The 19,436-nt window shown below is 48.1% G+C and overlaps 2 long non-coding RNA genes across 8 annotated transcripts in view; both read right to left on the bottom strand.

Annotated features, from left to right (window-relative positions):
* Window positions 1-7,983: 7,983 nt before the first annotated feature.
* LOC121493270 lies at window positions 7,984-12,821 on the bottom strand. Its single transcript, XR_005988441.1, has 2 exons — window positions 11,573-12,821; window positions 7,984-8,519 (listed from the first exon to the last, which is right to left on the bottom strand). It is a non-coding gene; the product is annotated as an uncharacterized LOC121493270 (long non-coding RNA).
* An 11-nt stretch (window positions 12,822-12,832) lies between these two features.
* The window catches only part of LOC121493268, a 66,957-nt gene continuing 60,353 nt past the window's right edge, over window positions 12,833-19,436 (bottom strand). For 5 of the 7 annotated variants that reach the window (XR_005988434.1, XR_005988438.1, XR_005988435.1 and 2 more), the window contains 3 exons: window positions 16,866-17,006; window positions 16,558-16,754; window positions 12,833-13,403 (listed from right to left, as the gene is read on the bottom strand). This is a non-coding gene — a long non-coding RNA (uncharacterized LOC121493268). Of the gene's footprint in view, window positions 13,404-16,464; window positions 16,755-16,865; window positions 17,007-19,107; window positions 19,239-19,436 lie in introns of all 7 variants that reach the window. The other 2 variants (XR_005988440.1, XR_005988439.1) reach the window with 2 other exon arrangements.

The following is a 19,436-nucleotide window of genomic DNA, read 5'->3' as shown; positions in this document are numbered from 1 at the left end:
GGTGCAGGGGTGAAGAGGTACTCATAGGGATAGGAAGTTTCTGCAGACCCACAGAGGAACCCCAGGATGCTGAGACCTCCACAACCCTTGTGGGAATCTGTTTCATTCCAGTGACCCAGCCTCAGCTCAAATCCCTAATTTTGCAGATGGATTAGTCAGCAACTTATGGGTCACAGAATCAATCAATCAATCAAACAAACTCACAGAAACTAAACTGCATAAAACAGCAAGGGAAGTAAGCCAGAGTGAGACTGGGGCACGTAATTTCTTAGGCTGCTGTGAGGACCAGAGGCCAAGTAACATTTGTAATCAGAGTCTGTAAAACCTTTTCTGAGGGCACCTGGGACACTTAGGCCATTGTGCTACTTGGAACCTCCCTGACAGTGGAGGACATTTCTACTTTCTCTTCTCTTTCTCTCCAACAGGATGGGCCCAACATGGGTAGTTGAGCTGGAGGAGAGCTTTTCAAAGCGAAAGTGTCTTCATTTGAGGATCCAGGGAAAAATTCACTTGGTTTAGTTTTTCTTCCCCAGAAAGTAATCTGTAATGGTTTCATAGCTCATAGACAAGTTACAATGAGTTTAAATGACAATATATTACAATATATTAAAGTATGTGTGAGGGTGTTTAAATGCATTAAAGTAGTATACTTTAATATATTAAAGTATGTGTGAGGGTGTTTAAATGCATCAGTATATCCCAAGGCCACATAGCATATAGCAAAACCAAGTTGTCTAATAAGATACAATTAAGGCAATAGAAAAAGAATGGCTATTACGGAGCAAATAAAGGAATATTTGAATAATCCAAACCTATGTAAACAAATCATCTTGCATCCTTGGGTGATAATAAAATTAGATAATAAGCTTTAGGATTGAGATTTTCTTTGATTGCACAGGGCTAAAGGAGGAAAAAGTCTAGCTTGTTTTTGATCTTCTAACTAAATGTTATTAGTGGGGATCCCTGGGTGGCGCAGCGGTTTGGCGCCTGCCTTTGGCCCAGGGCGCGATCCTGAAGACCCGGGAACGAATCCCACGTTGGGCTCCCGGTGCATGGAGCCTGCTTCTCCCTCTGCCTGTGTCTCTGCCTCTCTCTCTCTCTCTCTCTCTCTCTCTGACTATCATAAATAAAAAATAAATAAATAAATAAATAAATGTTATTAGGGATGCTTAAAATCCCAACTGACAAACTCTACTACTGGCAAATTGAGTAAAACAAGTAAAGCCAAGAAGTGGAAAAAAGACCTGATATAGAATTTCCCAAGGACTGTCCCTAAGCCTTACATGCTGTGGGGATCTGAGAAGCTAGTGTGTCGGCAGAGCCTGACAGCAACTCGTTGGCATGTTGGATGGGCTGTGGAAGACTGGAGAGCATCGCTAACGACTTTACCCTAAGCAGAGAAACTTCTGACTCTCCCACTCACCACTCACCTACTAGGTCGAGAATTGAGTTCTTCATAGGTTGGTTCATTAGCCCAATATCTGTGGGCATCTATGTTAAGCAGGCTTTGCTCTGGGCCTGGGAGACATGAGGGAGAATAGGACAAACAAGGTCTTTACTACCAAGAGGCTTAAGTTCTGTGGGAAGTATATTGAAAATAAACAAGGAAGCCCATAAACAGACAAGATAAAGCCAGACAGTGATAATTGCTGTTAAGAAATAACAACCGGTGATGGGATAGAGTGTGACTAGGATGGTAATAAAAGAAGGATGAGATAAGGATAGGAGATCAGAGAGGGTGTCTCTGGGAGCTGAGTGACATTTGAGCAGAGATCGGAATAGCGAGAAAGGCGAGGTCATATGGAAATCTTGGGGAAAGACACTGTAGGCAGCAGGAATGGCGTGTGCAAAAGTGCTAGGAGGGCCACAAGTCTGCTGTGCCTAAGAAACAGAAAGAACCAGCATATCTGGCAAGGCTAAGGGAGAGATCTGAGATGCAGGGGAGCGAGGTGGGGCTAGATCTGGGAGGGCCTCGTCAACAAGAAAAACAAATAGGAGCCTTAGCCTAGGTGCTGGGAAGCCAAGAAGAGTAGGGAGGGTGCGTTTGGGCCATGGTGAAAGTCTAGGTAGCAAAGTTACACTTGGTACTTGGGGATACCACCCCAGTGGAAGAAGGAATTTGGAAAGGGGAGGAGATAGTCTTGGACATGGGTCAGGCTGCCACATGGCCACAAGGACAAGCTTGGGAAAACCGCCAGACTGGTCACCAAGCTGTGTTTTCCATCTCGTAGACGGAACAGCGGGCAGGAAAAGCGAAGCAGAGAGATTAGTAATAGCAAGCTGACATCTGTGCGCGAGGCGCTCCTCTGTGCCACGCAGACACTCTGCATATATTCGCTCATTTTACCCTTATAACAACCCTATTCCCACCCTGTTCAGACAAGGAAACTGAGGCACAGGGAGGCTAAGTAAGTGGCCCCAAACCTGCAAGTGAGGCAGTTGTGCAGAGCGAAGAGCTAGGGTGTGACTCTCCCTGAATTCCCTACAGTCATCCCCAGACCTGGGTTTCCAGCCTTCTTGGGATGCTTGCCTTTGTTCCAGGAGACATCCTCCTTCCCTTTACTGACTCTCTCCTTTCTGTCACTTCCGGCATGAGTAGAGCTCTGTTATATGCGACTAAAAGTCCTAGCTGCTGAATATTTAAACTCCTGGTTGTGGGGAAAGAGCAAGTTTCTACATGACAGCACGAGCTGTTAAGCTGCTGTCTCGGAGAAAAGGGGACACCTCCACCTCTTCCACAGACAGTTATAATGACATCGGTGTTAATCACAAACATTTGTGGCACACTTACGACGTATCAGGTGCTGTTCTGAGTCCCTCCTGTATACTAACTTCTCCAGACCTCCCAAACACCCTACAAGATGTGTGGTAATATTCACTTCCTTTAGGGGAAACGGAGACACAGAGGTAGTTATGAGTTGAACTTTGTCCTATTCTCAAATATTTTGAAGTCCGAACCCCTTCGTACCTCAGTATGTGAACTTACTTGGGGAAAAAGGTTGTTGCAGGTGAGACTAGTTCTGATGAGCTCATGCCAGAGAAGGGTTAGCCCTCAATCCAATACGACTGCTGTCCCTACAAGGAAAGAGGGGACACAGGGAGAGCACCATAGGAGACCGAGGGAGAGTAGAGTCCTACCCATCTCTGAGTCAGGAACACCAAGGACTTCGGATAAACCAGAGGTTTCGAGAGAGAAGGACAGATTCTTCCTTAGAGCCTCGGCAAGGCACCACGGCCCCCTACACCCGGACTTTGGATTTCTAGCCTGCGGCCCTGTGGGGGAACACGCTGCTGTTCGAGGTTACCGGCTCGCAGTACTTTGTTCTGGAGGCCTGGGAAGTGAAGTCGGAGACGGCGCGCCCTTTGCCACGGTCACGCGGCCGCCGAGTGGCAGGACCAAGGTGAGCTGGGCTGCGCGGCCCAGACCTTTTTCTCGTGGTGGCGCCCTCCATAGCAGTGGCAGATGTCGCGCTGGAGGGGACTGCCACCCCGGTGGGCAGCCTGGAGCAGCCGCAGAATGGAGCGGCCTTCTTGCCCTGCTGCTCCGCACTGTGGGGCACAGGCAGAGGGGGAAGAGCTGGCGCGTGTGCGGGCAAGCCTGGAAGGGGGAGCCCCGCTCTCTCTGGGACCGGGGGGCCAGCATGTCTCTCGGTCCCTCCTGGACTCAGCGCAGGGGGCTCCGCGTGCGGGCTCCTGCTCAGCCTCCCGGCCGCTGGGTGACCTTGGCCCAGGATGCCAACCTGCCCATGCCTCAGTTTCCTCAAGTGGAGAAGGAGGACAAATCCGAGCAGTGGTGTGCAAAGGCGGCGGTGAAAGTAAGCGTGTCAGGGCCCAAAGCAAGACCTTCGAGGCGAGAGACCAAGCCGGTGTCCTCTGTCCTGCAGTCCGTGGGCCACAAGAGGCCACAGGCAAAAGCCCGGGGTGTTTCCTCCTTCCCTCCCTCTCCTCGGCTCCCTCTACGCTGGGCCGCCTGCGGCTCCTCAAGTCTGGCTCTTAGTATGCACAGCTCTTCCCTAAGCTTCCAAGTGGGATGATCTACATGAAAAATTAATTGTGTATTTTTTTCTCCTATTTTTTTTTTCAAGTGGAGAAATTATTTAGGGCTTTGGGGAAGACGGGGCAGCTACTTGCTATGCAGTGGCTCATCCCCTTAGCCATCACCCCTGCCATGTTCAGCAAATGATTCTTCTATTCTCTTCCTGGCAGGTGGTCTCGCAGCTACATGTGTTCGCGCATCCAGCAGGGTGCTCCGGGGACCGCAGCGCGGCGACGACTGCTGTTTCTAATTACTGCCGGACGAGAGGCGAAGGAAAGAAACCCGCCGGCCCGGTGGGCTGCTGGGGAGCGCTGACATTCCTGGTTGTCGGGCTCCCGGGGACAGCAGGGCCTGGCTGCCTGACTGCTCACTTGGGTGCAGCCTTGCCCTTCCCCAGACAAACCCAACATCTGAAAGACTGACAGGGACACAGCAATCGATTCGCCCTGATTTCCTGAACACCTGGTATGTTCCTGGTTTTGTGTCGAGCACTGGGACTGGGGGAGATACAAGCAGCAACAGAGGCAGCTCCATCCTTCAGGAAACTTACGTTATAGCTGGGGACAAGGACAAAAGAAAGAAAGAGAAAAAATTGCTTTATTTGTCCATCCAATGCTATTTACTCAGAGTTGCCCAGCAGAGTTTATAGTCTAGTGGGGACAGAGAGACAGCAACCACATACCATCCCAAACACGCGGGTGCAGACTGTGGTCAGCGCTATGAAAGTGAAGTGTGGGGGCTACTTGAGCATGCGGGGGGCTTGATGTCTCTGGGTTGGAGGACTCCTGGATGAACTGTTACCAGATCTAATCATGGGCATGGAAAAGCAAGGTTACTCTGGGAAGTGTTTAAAAGGAATTAATAAGAATTAACAAGCTGTATGGATAGACGTGGCAGGGAGAAAACTGTTAAATATGACTTCTAAGTTTCTCACTAGAATAGCTGGAGATCACAGGTGCTCTTGTCAGACAGGGCAATTGGGCAGGGCAATTTTGAGGGGAAGTGGCCCAGAACACGACGAGTATAGAGGGCAGGTGGCGGGTCTGCAGATGCTGCGCAAGGTGGCCAGGCAGGCGGCAGGAGCCCAGGGAGGGCTATTTGGGGCTGTGAGAGATGGAGACTTCCCAGGGACACCTACAGGGAAGTGAAGACAGGACTCTGTCTCAAGCTGGGAGCTGCTCCAGATGGTGGGGAGGGCCTCATGCTAATGAACATCCTGACACTGGTGGTGTGGGGTCATCAGGCAGCCAGACTCAGGCACTCACTCAAAGTCATTACAGTAAAGTGTGTGTGTGGGGGGGGGGGGGTATATGTGTGCACGTCTAATGTTATGTCCCAGGGCAAGAAGGAGCTGAACTACCTGGGAGGGGACCTTGGAAGTAATTTATGGCCACCTCTCCCTCTATCTTTCTGGGGACACATGGCCTGTTTTCTCTGCCTTTCTCTGTGTATCTGTTCCATCTTCCTGCCCCTCTCTGCTGACTATTGGATGCCTTCCTTGCTTCCTTGGCCTTACTGTGGCTTTTCATTTTCAGTTCAAGAGTTCAATATTATCCATCTAGTCATTCATTCAATAATACTTGTGTGTTAGACAGACAGTATTTTGGGGCACCAGGGATACAGCAGACATCAAAGCAAAATTTATTATTTCTTATTTCTAGTAGGGAAAATGTATTAAACAAAGATACAATATTTCAGGTGGCAATATGCTATGAAGAAAAATAAAGCTCAGTGAGGGTCTGGATAGTGCCTTTGGGATGGTGGGGTGGAGTGCCATTTTTATAATTGCTGGCTGGAGAGGCCTGGCTCCAATCCAGTGGTATTAGAACAGAGACTTGAGGAAATGAGTGAGTGATCCACGCAGTTATCTGAGTAAGAGTATTTCCAGCAGAGGGCAAAGATGGGTGGAGACACTGAGACGGGGCATTGCTTGAGGCCTTCAAAGAACGGGAAGCAGACAAGTGTGGCTTGCTGGGAGTGTGAGGAGGAGCACGTGCCCAGAGAGTCCTGCAGGCATGGCAAGGGAGGAGAGTGAAGTGAGGAGGGCCGGGATACAGCTGGGGAGCAGGTGACCTCCACTGTAGCAGGTGCACTGGCGGGCCAGCAGTGTAGACCCTGGGCATGAGCACAGGCCCAGGAGAGCACGCCCAGGTCCTCCTGCCCTGAGTCAGAGACCCACAGTGATGCGGGCTGGGGCAGAACCGGGGAGCTGATGGAAGACGTCTGGGTCTGGGTAGGTCTGGAGGTTGAACAAGTGCTAATGGACCTAACGGACTGGTTTCTGGATCTTGGGGTCCAGCTTGTGGAGACGGAGGATCTTACTGGCCCAGAGCAGCCTATGGATGACCTTCCCAGAGAGGGAGAAGGGCAGGGTCAAGTCCGAAGCAGCACTCGGGCCAGGGAGCCAGTGAGTGACAGAGAGAGAGAAGGAGGGTTGGAGTGATGATTCCTACTTTCAAGACTGCAGACAGACAGAGAGAGAGAGAGAGAGGATCTCACTGATCATCGTCCAAGTGAATGGGAGAGGAGAGCATAACCCCCCAGGGAGAGGAAATAAATATCTAGACAACAACCTAACAGATCCCAGTGCCTACTTCCCAGGGCGTCAGAAGCACTCTGGGCAGCATCTTGGCACATAGTGAGAGCTCAGAAATGATACCTGTCACCCTGTTAACAGCACATGCAGCCCGGAAAGAGCAACTTGCCCTGCACCTAGGGAATTCCCCTGCTCTCAGTTCAGTCGTTTGTCACCAAGAAAAGAGCAAGCAGCTGCACCCAGGCTTTCTTGGAACACCAGCCTCTTGCCGATCACAGGCCTGCCTCTAGGCTGCCTCTGACACTCTGAGTGCCCAGCTCCACCTCTGCTGTCCACATGTCTCAGGCCTCCACCTCAGCTCCCTCTCCTCTAGGCTCTCCTGGCTCTTCTTTTTTCTTTTCTTTTCTTTTCTTTTCTTTTCTTTTCTTTTCTTTTCTTTTCTTTCTTTCTTTTTTTTTTTTGAAGAATTTTTTTATGTATTTATTTGAGATAGAGAGCAGAGCAAGAACAAGAATAGGAGGAGAGGGGCAGAGGGAGAGGGAGAAGCAGGCTCCTCGCTGAGCATGGAGCCCAAAGTGGGGCTCAATTCCAGGACCCTGGGATCATGACCTGAGCCAAAGACAGATGTTTAATGATGGAGCCACCCAGGCGCCCCTGACTCTTCTTCTTAATACTGTTTTGTTTTGTTTTGTTTTTTAAAGAAATTTGAGTAGAAATCATTTTTAGTTACAGATTTTGGTCAGGATCCCTAGCTAATCAAGTTGTACTGGAGTGATGATTCTTACTTTCAAGACTGCAGAGTGAGGAAAATTTTGCCTCCAGCTCGGCTTCTAATAAGAAAAAAGAAAAAGTGAAAGCCACAGCAATCTCAGTTCTCATAAACCCGAGGGATCCCCTGCGAGTGGGCCCTCATCATCCCTCCCAGTGGCACTGAGGATGTGCCCACAGGCTGTTGCGTACTGTGTACATGTTTGTAAAAAAAAAAATTGGGAAGGACACAACCTATCTAGGAATTCACATTTTCTGAGAAGATTCTATGGATACTTACATACCCATGGATGTGCATTTTATCCAGACCTGGCATGATTGCTAAGAAAGCCCCATCCTACTCACGTGGGCTACAGCAACCCTGGGGACGAGGGGGAAGCAGGAAGACTTGGTAAGACAGGGAGGAAGAACCAGTAAGGAGAAGAGAGTGCCTGTGATGGACTTTAATTTTTGTCGAGGCTGCAGATTTAATCATTCGCAAGGCATTTTTAAAATTTGATTTTCTAATTTTGGCCTCACAGCAACCTTGAGAAGTAGACAGAGCTGGTATATTTATCTATATTTTCATACATAAGATAAACAAAGCTCAGGAAAGATGAAGTGATTACACTGAGGACACAGCCAGTGAATAGGAGGGGCTGAATATTTTGACCCTTTGCTACCTGTTATTTTTATTGTTACATGTGGCCTCTAGAAGGTGAACATAGGTTTTTACCACATGTCTGAGTAACCATTATCCCTTTCTTCGTTAGGTATTTTGGGGATGTCCAAATGGTTCTGTTGGGGATGAGCAAAGGCAGTAGAGGGCAGATTTCATGAAGGCTAACGTTTGACGGTGAGTTACAGGAAACTACTTCAGTTAGCGTAAGTTCATTGGTCCCAGGCTGCAGCCGTATTCTCACAGGTGGAGATGGTGACAAGATTCGTGATTTTCAGGTGTCGACTAGTGTCCTTGGGCTGCAAACAGCAGAACTCAGGTTGGAGAAGTGAAGCAGATAGTTGTGTTGGAAAGACTGCAGGCAGCTCTCAGGGTCTGAGCAGGGTCTGGTCTTATCCCTGATAAGGCAGGAACCCACTGGGGGCAGCACTGGGCAAATGCTGGGCCAATGCTTCTCCCCTAACCTGAACCACGTGCTGTCCTCTTGGCCAGGGCCTACTTGACAGTCCCAGTAAAGTGACCTGTAGTCAGAAAAGGAAAACAGAATTTTCAGTTACTGAAAGAGGAGGAATAGGAAAGACCGTGCCCGTCCTTTATGTGGACCCCTCCAGTCCCAGGCCATCTTCTGATAAAGGAGAGTTTTGTCAGCCCTGGTCCTGGATCCTCTGTGATGTGGGCAGTGGAGGGTAAGTGGGAAGGACCGGTGGGGGTGATGAAGGGACTCAGTCAGCACAGGGAGTGAGCAGGGAAGAGACAGGAGGAAGGTACACAGGCCTTGTCTGGTGCTGGAGATGAGGAGTATCTCCCAGATGGCATCACATTAGAGCAAAGGACAAGGTGCTCCTGAGATGTGTCATGGTGAGTTATGAATTGAGTCAGGTTTATTTTTGTGTGTGTGTTTTATTAGAGATTTTATTTCTTTGAGAGACAGAGAGAGAGCAAGGGGAGGGGCAGAGGGGGAGAGGGAGAGAGGGAATCCCAAGCAGATTCTGTGCTGAGGGCGGAGCCCGACAATAGGCTCAATCTCACCACCCTGAGATCATGACCTGAGCTGAAATCAAGAATCCAACACTTAACTGACTGACCACCCAGGCACCCCTGAATTGACTCAGTTTTCAAGTACTTCATGAGATGCAGGCAAAGATTAGCAGTGAGTGCCCTTTTAATGATATGTGTGCCCTGGCTCATGTGACTTTGAATGTGACTTGGTGCACAGTCTGGATAGAGCTCTGGATTTTATTAGGGTCATAGTGATATTTAGTGTTTGCCATGAAAATTCTTGGAAAGTGAGTGGCCTACAGGTTGCAGGGCAGGAAGATGAATATGGCTGAATTGATCCATTCCCTTCTTTTTGTCCTTGTTCTGGAATTATTCATTTTAGTTTTTCCACGAGGAAAGTTTTAAATCTGCTTAAATTTTCCTTAAGGAAGTAAAATCTGTGATGGCTTTGTTTTCTAGTAAGTGAGAATATTCCTGTATTTCCATTATTATTGTTCCCTTATAAACAGCTCATAATTTTTTTAAACTTTCTGTTTTTTAAAATGTATTTATTCAGAGAGAGAGAGAGAGAGACAAAGAGAGAGAGAGAGGCAGAGACACAGGCAGAGGGAGAAGCAGGCTCCATGCAGGGAGCCTGACGCGGGACTCAATCCCAGGTCTTCAGGATCACACCCTGGGCTGCAGGCAGTGCTAAACCACTGCGCCACTGGGGCTGCCCAAATAGCTCATAATTTTTATTATAAATTACAACTTGAGGGATGCCTGGATGGTTCAGTGGTTGAGCTTCTGCCTTTGGCTCAGGTCGTGATCCTGGGACCTGGGATTGTGTCCCACATTGGTGTTCTTGCAGGGAGCCTGCTTCTCCCTCTGCCTGTGTCTCTGCCCCAACCCATGAATAAATAAATAAAATCTTAAAAAGAACTTGAGTGCATCATTATGCACATATAAAAATAGAAGCACATGATCTAACTCATGAAAGTTTAATTTGTTAGTCTGTAATGTTCCTTGGAAGCCAACATTAGATCATCATAAGAACTAACTTCCAGAGTAAGCATTTCACGTGCATAGTAACCTTGTGAGGTAAGTACTATATCTCCATTGTACAGATGAGAAGAGTAAGGTTATTCATTTGTTTACAGTCATACAGTTAATAAAAGAAAATGTCCCAAACTGGCTCATCTGAATAGTTGCATCACTGAATAGTTCTAGCTGCTAGTAGGGCTCATTTACCACAACTGCTCTAACATTCAGAACCCAAGCTGTTAGCATAATTAAGGGAACAACAAAAAAAGGCCATTGGTAGGTTAATGAATCAATTTTGGATTAGTTAGGGTTTGCTGGTTAATTAATTTAAAATCTTTTTTGGGGTATTTACTATGTGCTAGGCCCTGTGGACACAGGAGTGAGCTAAGATAAAATACTTGTCTTCAAGGATCTTAGAGCCTGGTGGAAATGTCAGATGATAATCAAATCACAAAAAAATAAACATATAATTATAAATTCTGATGAGAATACATTCTTTGAGAGTGAATTACAGTAGATGGAGAGAAGACTGGAATGAAAGGGAAGCAATTAGATATATCCATCTGTCATCCACTCATCCAACATTTCTCATGTCCTGTTGGTATATGACATTGTGTCAATTGCTATGGACAGTATGACAATGAACGAGTTGTAGTCCTTGCTCTCAACAGGAATTCAAGAGAGAAAGCATATGTACATAAAGAACCAGAACCATATGCCATAAAAACATGAGCTAAGATGACATGACGGCAGAGTTAGCCTAAGACAGCTAACATCTCTTGGCAGAATTGGAAATAGTCCACACAGATAACTCATTGCTCCTTAGAATAGCCCTCTTAGGTAAGTACTAGTATACTCATCCCCAAGTGCATGGGGAGGGGATGGAGAGCAATGAGGCAAGGACACATCTTAGGCTTGTGTCTGGGGGCTGGGAGAAATAGAGGCAACGAGATTTTAAGGAATGGCTGGAGAGTGGCAAGAAGGGAGGTACAAAATGTTATGGGTGTTTGGAGCAGGGCGAGCATACTTCTGGCTGGAGGAATCATGAGAAACTTCCCAGAGGAGTGGGTATTTGATGTGGGCCTTGAATGATGGGGAGAATTTTTCAGGCAGAGACTGGGGCTCTTGGCACAGATGATGGTGCACACCAAAGCAGGGTATGTGGCCCATGTGCTGGGCTGGGGGTGGATCTCCCTGGGCCCCGTGCAGGGCAGTGGTTCCTATATCTGGCTGGGCTGTAGTCCTCTGAAAAACTTTTAACAAATTTAGATTCCTGGGATCCACCCTAAGAATCTCATTAAGTAAATTAAGGAGCACCCATTTTTACATAGCACCCTGGGTGAATCAGATGTAGGACAGTAAGGTGAGATGAGGTGTGGCCAGATTCTGCGTGGCCTGGGGCTTGAGGCCTAGAAGTTCGCTTTATTTGGTGGGATGTGGCTGAGGGAAGGCATCACCTGAGCCAGGCTCCGGGAAAGGCAGTCCGTTCCAGGGTCCTGGGCCCCTGGAGAGCCTGAAGGCAAGGAGCCTTGTAGTGGCTAGTTCATCCTACCTGCTAGAAGTGCGTGCCCCGGGTGCGGCAGTGAGCATGGCCAGAGCGCTCAAATGAGTCCTGGCGGAAGCGTCAGCAGAGCCTGGTACCCAAATGGATGGAGAGGGGGTGAAGGGGAGCTGGGCAGTGCCGCTTCGGGACCACGGCCGGACCAGACGGCCGGCCCACATGGGAGTCTCCAGCGAAGTTTTTGCCCCACAAAGGAAGATGAAGGAGGGCGGCCGGCCAGAGGCCTGAGCTTCTCATGGCACAGGTGTCTGGTCTGGATCTTTCTCTCTTCATTACGTCTGCCTGGAAGAGGCTTTCTAAGTATCTTAGAATCAAGAATCCTTCTGGCTTATAAAGAAGGATGGGTTCTTTATAGAAGCAGACAGGGAGCTGGATGAGCAACAATGACGTCAAGGAAGAGGGAAGACCTACTGATGAGTAGTCTCGGCTCAGAGACACAACAGTTTCAGCTTTGGCTGAATCACTGAATGATATCAACGATTGTAACGGTGACAGCGGTTGGGTGCTAAGCGCGGGATAACCACCGCGTTGGAAGCTGCATCTCATTTAACACGGGCCGGAGCCCCGCGAGCGCCAATGGGGGCACCCATGGCTCCAGCAGGCGGGAGACGAGAGTGAGGCTCGAGGCCCCCCAGCACCCTGGGCCAAGGTGCTGTGGGAGCAGCGGTGGGCCACAGGGTCTGCAGTGGCGGGGTGCTTGGGGGGCACAGGGAGAGACAGACAGAAGAGCCCGGGGCCTGGAGCCAGAATTCCGAGGGCCAAATCCCGGCTCTGTCTCTCCTCAAAGCCTCAAACCAGGCCCAGCTCTGGCGCTTGTACAGGTCCATAGTAGCACTTGCTCTCCCAGCCTCAGTGGGCTGTTGTGAGGCCCGAGCAAACTGGGAAGGTAGGAGTAGCCACGATGTCTTGCTATGCCGGCTGCCTGTGCAGGAGGACCCCGCACCGCTGTCCTTTATTAAAGGGCAAAGTCGGGGATCCCTGGGTGGCGCAGCGGTTTAGCGCTGCCTTCAGCCCAGGGCCTGATCCTGGAGACCCGGGATCTAGTCCCATGTCAGGCTTTTGCATGGAGCCTGCTTCTCCCTCTGCCTGTGTCTCTGCCTCTCTCTCTCTCTGTGTCTCTCATGAATAAATAAATGAAATCTTTTTAAAAAAACAAAAAGGGCAAAGTCTCTGTGGAGGGCGTGAGACATGGTTCCTCTCAACTCCATTCTGCGCCACAAACCCTGAGGGCCAACTTGGGCCTGGCTTGGGCCTGGCAGGCACGGAAAGATTCCTGGTGATTGAGCCTCCTGTGAAGGGGCAGAGGAAGGACGTGAGATGAACGCCAGCACTCCCCCTGCAGCACAAGGAACAGTGGGGATGAACAAGACGTGGGAGACGTCCTTTTCCATGAACTTCAAAACCTGGGAGAGGACTGATCAATAGACTGTCACTTTGAAAGCAACAAAAGGACGGGAATATGTTGATAATCAGCGGGGTGCACGGGTTTGTCAGATACAAATCATATAACGCTGAAACAATTTCTTTCCATCACAAGATAACTGGCTTTGGCTGGGGGCCAACAAAAAGTAGATTTAGAGGAATATTGAGGTTCAATGAAGAAATCACTCTCAGTTGAGCTTTCTCTGTCTCCTAACTTGGGGAAGCGGCAGCAAATGCACCAGTTCTTCTAAATTGGGGGGGGGGGGGGTAGTGGTGTGTGGGGGGGGGGAGAAATGAGAAATTGCAGTTTGCTAGTCTTGAGACCGTGGTTGAGTTCACTTCCTTTTTCACTGAAGGTGAAATTCTTCCACTGAGGCAGGGTTGTCCTGGGGCTGCAAAGCTGTAGAGGAAGAATGTTTATTGATTGAGTTCATGCATTTTACAAGGAAAGAGATGCCCTGGATTGCTCCGAATCTGTTTTATGGTGTAACTGTTTCTTATAGCAAAGTATTTTATTTTTAAGCATCAGCTGCACATAGCCTGGTGGTCCTCTGTTGCCTCAGGCAAGTATTTTGTTTTCCTAACTAGAAACCAAGAAAATTTAAGGCAGATGTGGCACCTTCCTCCTCTGCAGGCTCCCCACCTCCAGCCCAGCCCCGAACCAGGGTGAGACCCTGAGGAACACTCTGGGCCCCAGGTGAAAGCTCTCTCACCCAGCCCCTCGGTCCCAGCTGAAGCACAGCCTCGGGGGCGCTGCGGGGGTGAGCCGGGGTTGATTGTTTAATCTTGTGCTGTCTGTCTGATGTATGAGCAGGAGGATCTGTCAGATGGGGTTTATCTTGCCTCTCCAATAAATGCAATAAAGCCTCTGCGTGTCATGGTTTGTAGCACTCGAGGTTGATAAAACGTCTACAAGCCTGTAGGATCTGATCTGCCCATATGGTACTTACATCATTATTTATGGTTTATATGTGAGTCTCGTCACCGTTCCTCCATCCAATATTTATTGAGCACCTACCATGTGCCAGGCACCGTGCTAGAAGCTGCTGATATGAAAATAATTGAAAGACACCCCCAGCTGGGGTTTTTTTTTTTTTGACACCCTGAGCTCTTAAAAGCCCAGAGAGAGTGAAGAGGGAGACCGACACACACAGAGTTGTGGTTTAGCATGATGAATGCAAGGGTGCAGAGATGTCACAAGACAAAGTGGATAACTTTTGAGGGTTTCTAGAGAGGGTATCTGGAAGAGGAAGGAGATAGCTAGCTTATCTGGGTCTTTAAGGACTCAGGAAGTGCTTCTCAGACAGTTTGGGTGGGAAAGTCCTTGGAGGCTGAACCACACAGACAGAGTTGGGGGCTTTTGAGATAAATCAGGGTGCTATTGCTGGAAGAAAGAGAACTGGGTGTCAGGAAGGCAGAAAAGATAGCAGAGTTGCCACTTGAATTCCTAACATGACATAAGTACCTGGAGCTGGAAACCTGGATCACAGATTTGCCTTGACCTCCATGGGAAGTGGGGCCTGCAGCAATCACACGCTGCAGAATCAGCCTGGCTCCCCAGCTGCAGTGTGGAGCCACTTGGTGAGCAGCTGGTAACACAGACTTGCCTGGGAAGAGGGCTAGGTCCCCTGAAGTCCACTCTCCTTCCTTCCCTCTCGCTTTCCCTTTTTGCCCCCAAAACAGCAAGCTCTTTACCTTTCCACCAGGGGGCACCCTCCTGCCTCCGTGTTTGGTAGCCGTCGCTGGCCGCCCAGGCCAGGTCCACTTCCACCCAACAGTGCCATATAGGCCTGCCTGCTTATTTCCCTCACATAGAGCTAAAAAAAAGTCCTCCAGTATAGGAGAATTGCTGCTATGGGGAGCTTCAGACACATACTGTCATAAATTAAAGTGACAGGAAGCTACTCAGCCCTTAGCTCAAAATGGTCTCTAACAGATGATTAGGATAGTCAGGGTTTTCACACTTCATGACTCCAGGCAGACTGGGAGGGAAAAGAGGCTGGGATGGGAGCAGAGACAACCCCTGAGCAGGGAGGCAGCTGGGATCAGAGCCAAGGTCAGATCCAGTGTCACAGACGGCCTAGTTTCTTTGGTACCATTTCTACTGGTTCCTTGGCCAAAGAAGAGAGCTAAGGGGAAAGAGCACCAGAGCAGGGATTGGAAAACTAGAAGTCTGGGCCCTGCTCTGCTTTGACTTGCCTGAGTCACTCAGGATAAGTGGGTTTCTGTGTCTGTTTCCTCATCTGTGAAATAGGGGTGGCCCACCCGTGAAGAGTGCTGTGAGGGTCACAGGATATTAGGTGCTCTGAACTTCATTTGCTTCCTCACCTGTAAATGAGAGAATTTGGCTCTGTCTAGGGTCTTTCCGGCACTAAAATCCAATAGCTACTCTGAAAAATTATGTTGCAAATACTTGGTGTTATTATTGTTGATGTTATTATTCCAAATGGTAAACGAAAGATCTCACTAAGGTACCAAATAACCTGCTATTCTCCATCGGCCAGTGCTTAGCAAAAGGGAGCAGGGAGGCTCAGAGCTATGACTGACCAGATGCTTCTCTGTGGAACAATATCACGATGGGTTGCTTGCAGAGGAGACTTTCATCGCAAAAAGGATCATAAAGGAAATTGCCAGCATTTCCCCCTGACAAGTTATTGAAACTCATTTAATAGTAGAAAGGCTATTTCTGGTAAGGAATGGGTATTATAGTAAAAAGTATTAATCTGACTTTGGTTAAAATAAAAAACCAATCCTCTAAGTGGGGACCCATGCAGTGTTACAGAGAGAAGCACAAGATCCCTTGCTGTCATGCTAGGGAGGCAGGACATCTGAGCATGAAGCACATGATAAAGGTAAGCTAGATGAGAATACATGGAGAGTGCCCAAGATCTACAGAGCATCCCTTGGTTAGTTGGTGAATGGATGGCAGAGAGCAGTCTGTGAGGGTGGGAACAGGTGCTGTGGTAGCCACGGGCATGATGCTTGGGGTTTAAGAACACACAGGGAACAGCCAAGATTGGCAGCCTCGCTGGGTCCCACAGAAGCAGAGGTCTGGGGACCCGGAGGGGAGGGGAGATAGCATAGGCTTCATTAAATCCACCCTCTTGCACCTTCTGCTTCCCCAAAATCACTCTGGGACTTGGCAGATTTTGAGGTCTCCTGCAAGAAGTCTCAAGAAAAAGGCCTCTGGCTTAGGAAACTATGTGTTAGTTATGGGAAAAATCACTTGTTTATACTTTGTGGGATTTCTCTGGGGGCAAGAATGGATGGGAAGTACCCTAGGAAAAATTGAACTCAGATGCCAGCTGGCCCCACATTCGGATCTCGTACAAGTCACTTAAACTCTCAGGATCTCAGTTTTCTTATTTGTAAAATGGGGTTAATTCTCACAGTTGGTTGTGAGTCTGAGTCAAAAGGAAATATTCGATGAGGAAGAGCTTTGTCAACTCTAAAGTTATTACCGAAAACTGAAAAATGCTGTCTGATGTGGTTCTCCACTTTCTAGTTCTTTGAGCCCCATTTCCTCATGTGTAAAACACAGATCATAACAGCACCTGCTGTGCAAGGTCATCTTGAAGAGGAACCCGGGTGGTGCGTGCGGAGTGTTTAATTTAGGGCCTGCTCACGGGGCAAGTGGAATCCATGTTCGTTCCTCTTCTTCTAGTGGTTCAAAGCTTGGTCATGAGGAAAGTCTGAAGCTGGCAAAAGACTCCATTATATACACCCTGGTGACTGTCACCCCGGAGAGGATCTAAGGATTAAAACAGCCGTAGGTCATCTGTCCAGTCCAGCAATTCACAAGCAGATAGATCTCTTTAAAGAGATAGCTCTTTAGCAAACCGTAGTTCAGACAGCAGCCTACCTTGATCTTTCCTGCCTCCTTTCTGGGCCTCTGATCTGGGCAAGCGAGGAGCAGCTGACAGATGGTGAGGCCAGCAGAGGACCCTCAGGGACTTGCCTCCCGCAAGTGGTTCTGCCCACCTGCACAAACCGTGGTGGCCCCCTGTGGCAGAACAGCAGTGTCACTGAGGACCAGAGGTGATGCCAAGCAGTCCCACCCACCCGGAACTCCATGGTGACCAGGGTAATTGAGTGCTGTGAGTTCTGGGCCACACAGGCTGTGAATCCTGGTTTGTTAGGTCTGCCTTAGCACCAAGTAGTGCTCTGTACTGGCTCGGGAAACCTCAAATTGTCTAGCATCAAAGCTTGATTTGTCTCTCTTGGGTACTTGTTTGGAGTCTTTGAGGCTTTCTCTGCCTTTTGATGGCTATTCCTGGTCCCATTTCCTTCTCCATCACTCAACTATGTGGGCAGCACTCAGTGCTGTAGGCCTTTCTCTTCTCCCCGCATGGTCCATGGGCAACACCACCCACACCCTTGACTTTCACCATCCCATCATGCTGATGCTGTTGGAATTTCCATCTTGGTTCCCACCTCTCTCCTGAGCTACTTCCCCATATTTCTAGTTGCTTCACTGGACAGGTTCACTTGCAGGGCCCGTGTGAGTGTTGAACCCCAGACATCCCAGACCTAACTCACTGCCTCTCCTACATTTTGGTCTCCATTTGGGAGCCAGATCATATGTTTCCTGGGGTGGTGCTTCATCCAAGTCTATAGGATGACTTGAATGAATAGAGTTCAGTGTGTGAGCATGACACATATTCCCAAAGACTCCATTTTTGTGGAAGGTAGGTAAAATACTATAGAATAAAATGCAAAATCGATATTAAACATTATGGCAGAGCTTAAGATTTTAAACAAAATGTGTCTGCAGGAGTTGCCCCAGATTGTGCCCCCAGTTCTCAATGGGGAACAAATTTGTTCGTCCCATAAAGGACTCAGGTTACTCTTGGGTTAGAGCATAAATATACAGTCATCTGCAGGAAATAGAACTAAGAATTTCCAACCAGCAGGCATTGTTTGTAGTTGACTGAGCGTGTTAGCAGGGGCTGGTCAGCAGAGGAGCCTAGAAAAAAGAGTGTGTTTCTGTGCACTAACCAGAGAAGGGGCAGTCGTGCCAGTAGACATCCAGACCTATCGGCAACAGTATGTATAACGCAAAGACTGCGTGCATACTAAACCAACTGTGAGTATTCCAACACCATTGACAAGAGCATGTGATAAGTAAGTCATAGGCTGTGGGGGATTATTATTATTATTATTTTTTTTTGGTGCACTATTTGCTCATCCCATTAGCCCTCACTAATGTTTGAGATTCACCCTTCCTCATTCTGAGGCCACATGTTTTGGGCACAGTCCTACCCCCAACTCAGGGGTAAAGCACGAGATGAGCCTAGGCTCATCAGCACACTTTGCTCCCCCATATTACAGTGTGAATCTTAAGACTTTGGAGGGCTACTGGAAAAGAGGCTGTGTCCTTAATTAGTTTTAGAGTTGTGAATGTGAGGCTGGAGCTGCTGGAGTCACCTTGCCACCAGGTGGAGAGGGTTTGTCTGAAAATGGCTTCAACAAAGAGGAGGTAGAGACAAGAGAAGGAAAGAGAAACTGAATCCCTTTGAGCTCTTGCATTAAGTCATGCCTCGTGTCAGCTCTACTTCTGGCATTCTCAGTTGTATGAACCAGTAGATCCCCTTCGTGCTCAAGCCAGTGAGTTGGGTTTTCTGGCACCTGCAACTATGAGAATTCTAATGGCCGCTTGTCCATCAGGCCATGTAAGCCTGATGGCAACTATATATTTGTTTCTTTTTACTTTTTAAAAATTTCATGCTATTATTTAATTCATTATTATTATTCATTTTATTATATTATTATTATTATTGGTTGGTTATTGTTGATTTTCCAAGTGGCTTTTGGCAGGGGGAGTGAATTTGCTGATTACATATGTACATAGACTTTTCCCATGCAAATAACATTTTTTTTTTAATTATAAGGAAGTAAATGGGTTTTCTGATTTTATAATTTGGTCACTGTGAGCCCTGTTCCTTAGGGAAGGTGCAAATTAGGTTTCTGTCTTCAAAAGATTGAGGGTGAGATTCTGGATTATGGAAAATTGACCAGAGTAGCAAATGTAGCCTCTAGGCCTTTTCCCTTGAAAAACAATCTGATATCATTGTGTAGCTGTGTGAGTATCAAAAACCTTTTACCTCCTAATCCAAGAACCATCTGAAATGTTTCTTCCTCTTCTTTTCCCATTCATTCAATGATGATTTATCAGACATTGGGTATGCAGAGTGGAGAAAACTGACAAAAGCCCTCCCTATATTGAGTTTATATTCTAGTGAGGGAAGGAGAACAATAAGCAAGATTAATATATAATATAGATAGTAACACACAACTGGGGGGACTGAGATGTTTTAGACAGGGTGATTGGAGCAGCAACTCTTCACCAAAGACCCAAGGAGAGTGAAGGAGGTATCTGAACAGTCATCCGGAAGGGCACCCAGGAGAGGGAGTGGCCACGGCCTGAGCCGGT

Source organism: Vulpes lagopus, chromosome 6 (assembly GCF_018345385.1).
Source record: "Vulpes lagopus strain Blue_001 chromosome 6, ASM1834538v1, whole genome shotgun sequence".
NCBI lineage: Eukaryota > Metazoa > Chordata > Mammalia > Carnivora > Canidae > Vulpes > Vulpes lagopus.
Note: the sequence above shows the minus strand (reverse complement) of the source record. Positions and strands in the feature narration are given on the sequence as shown.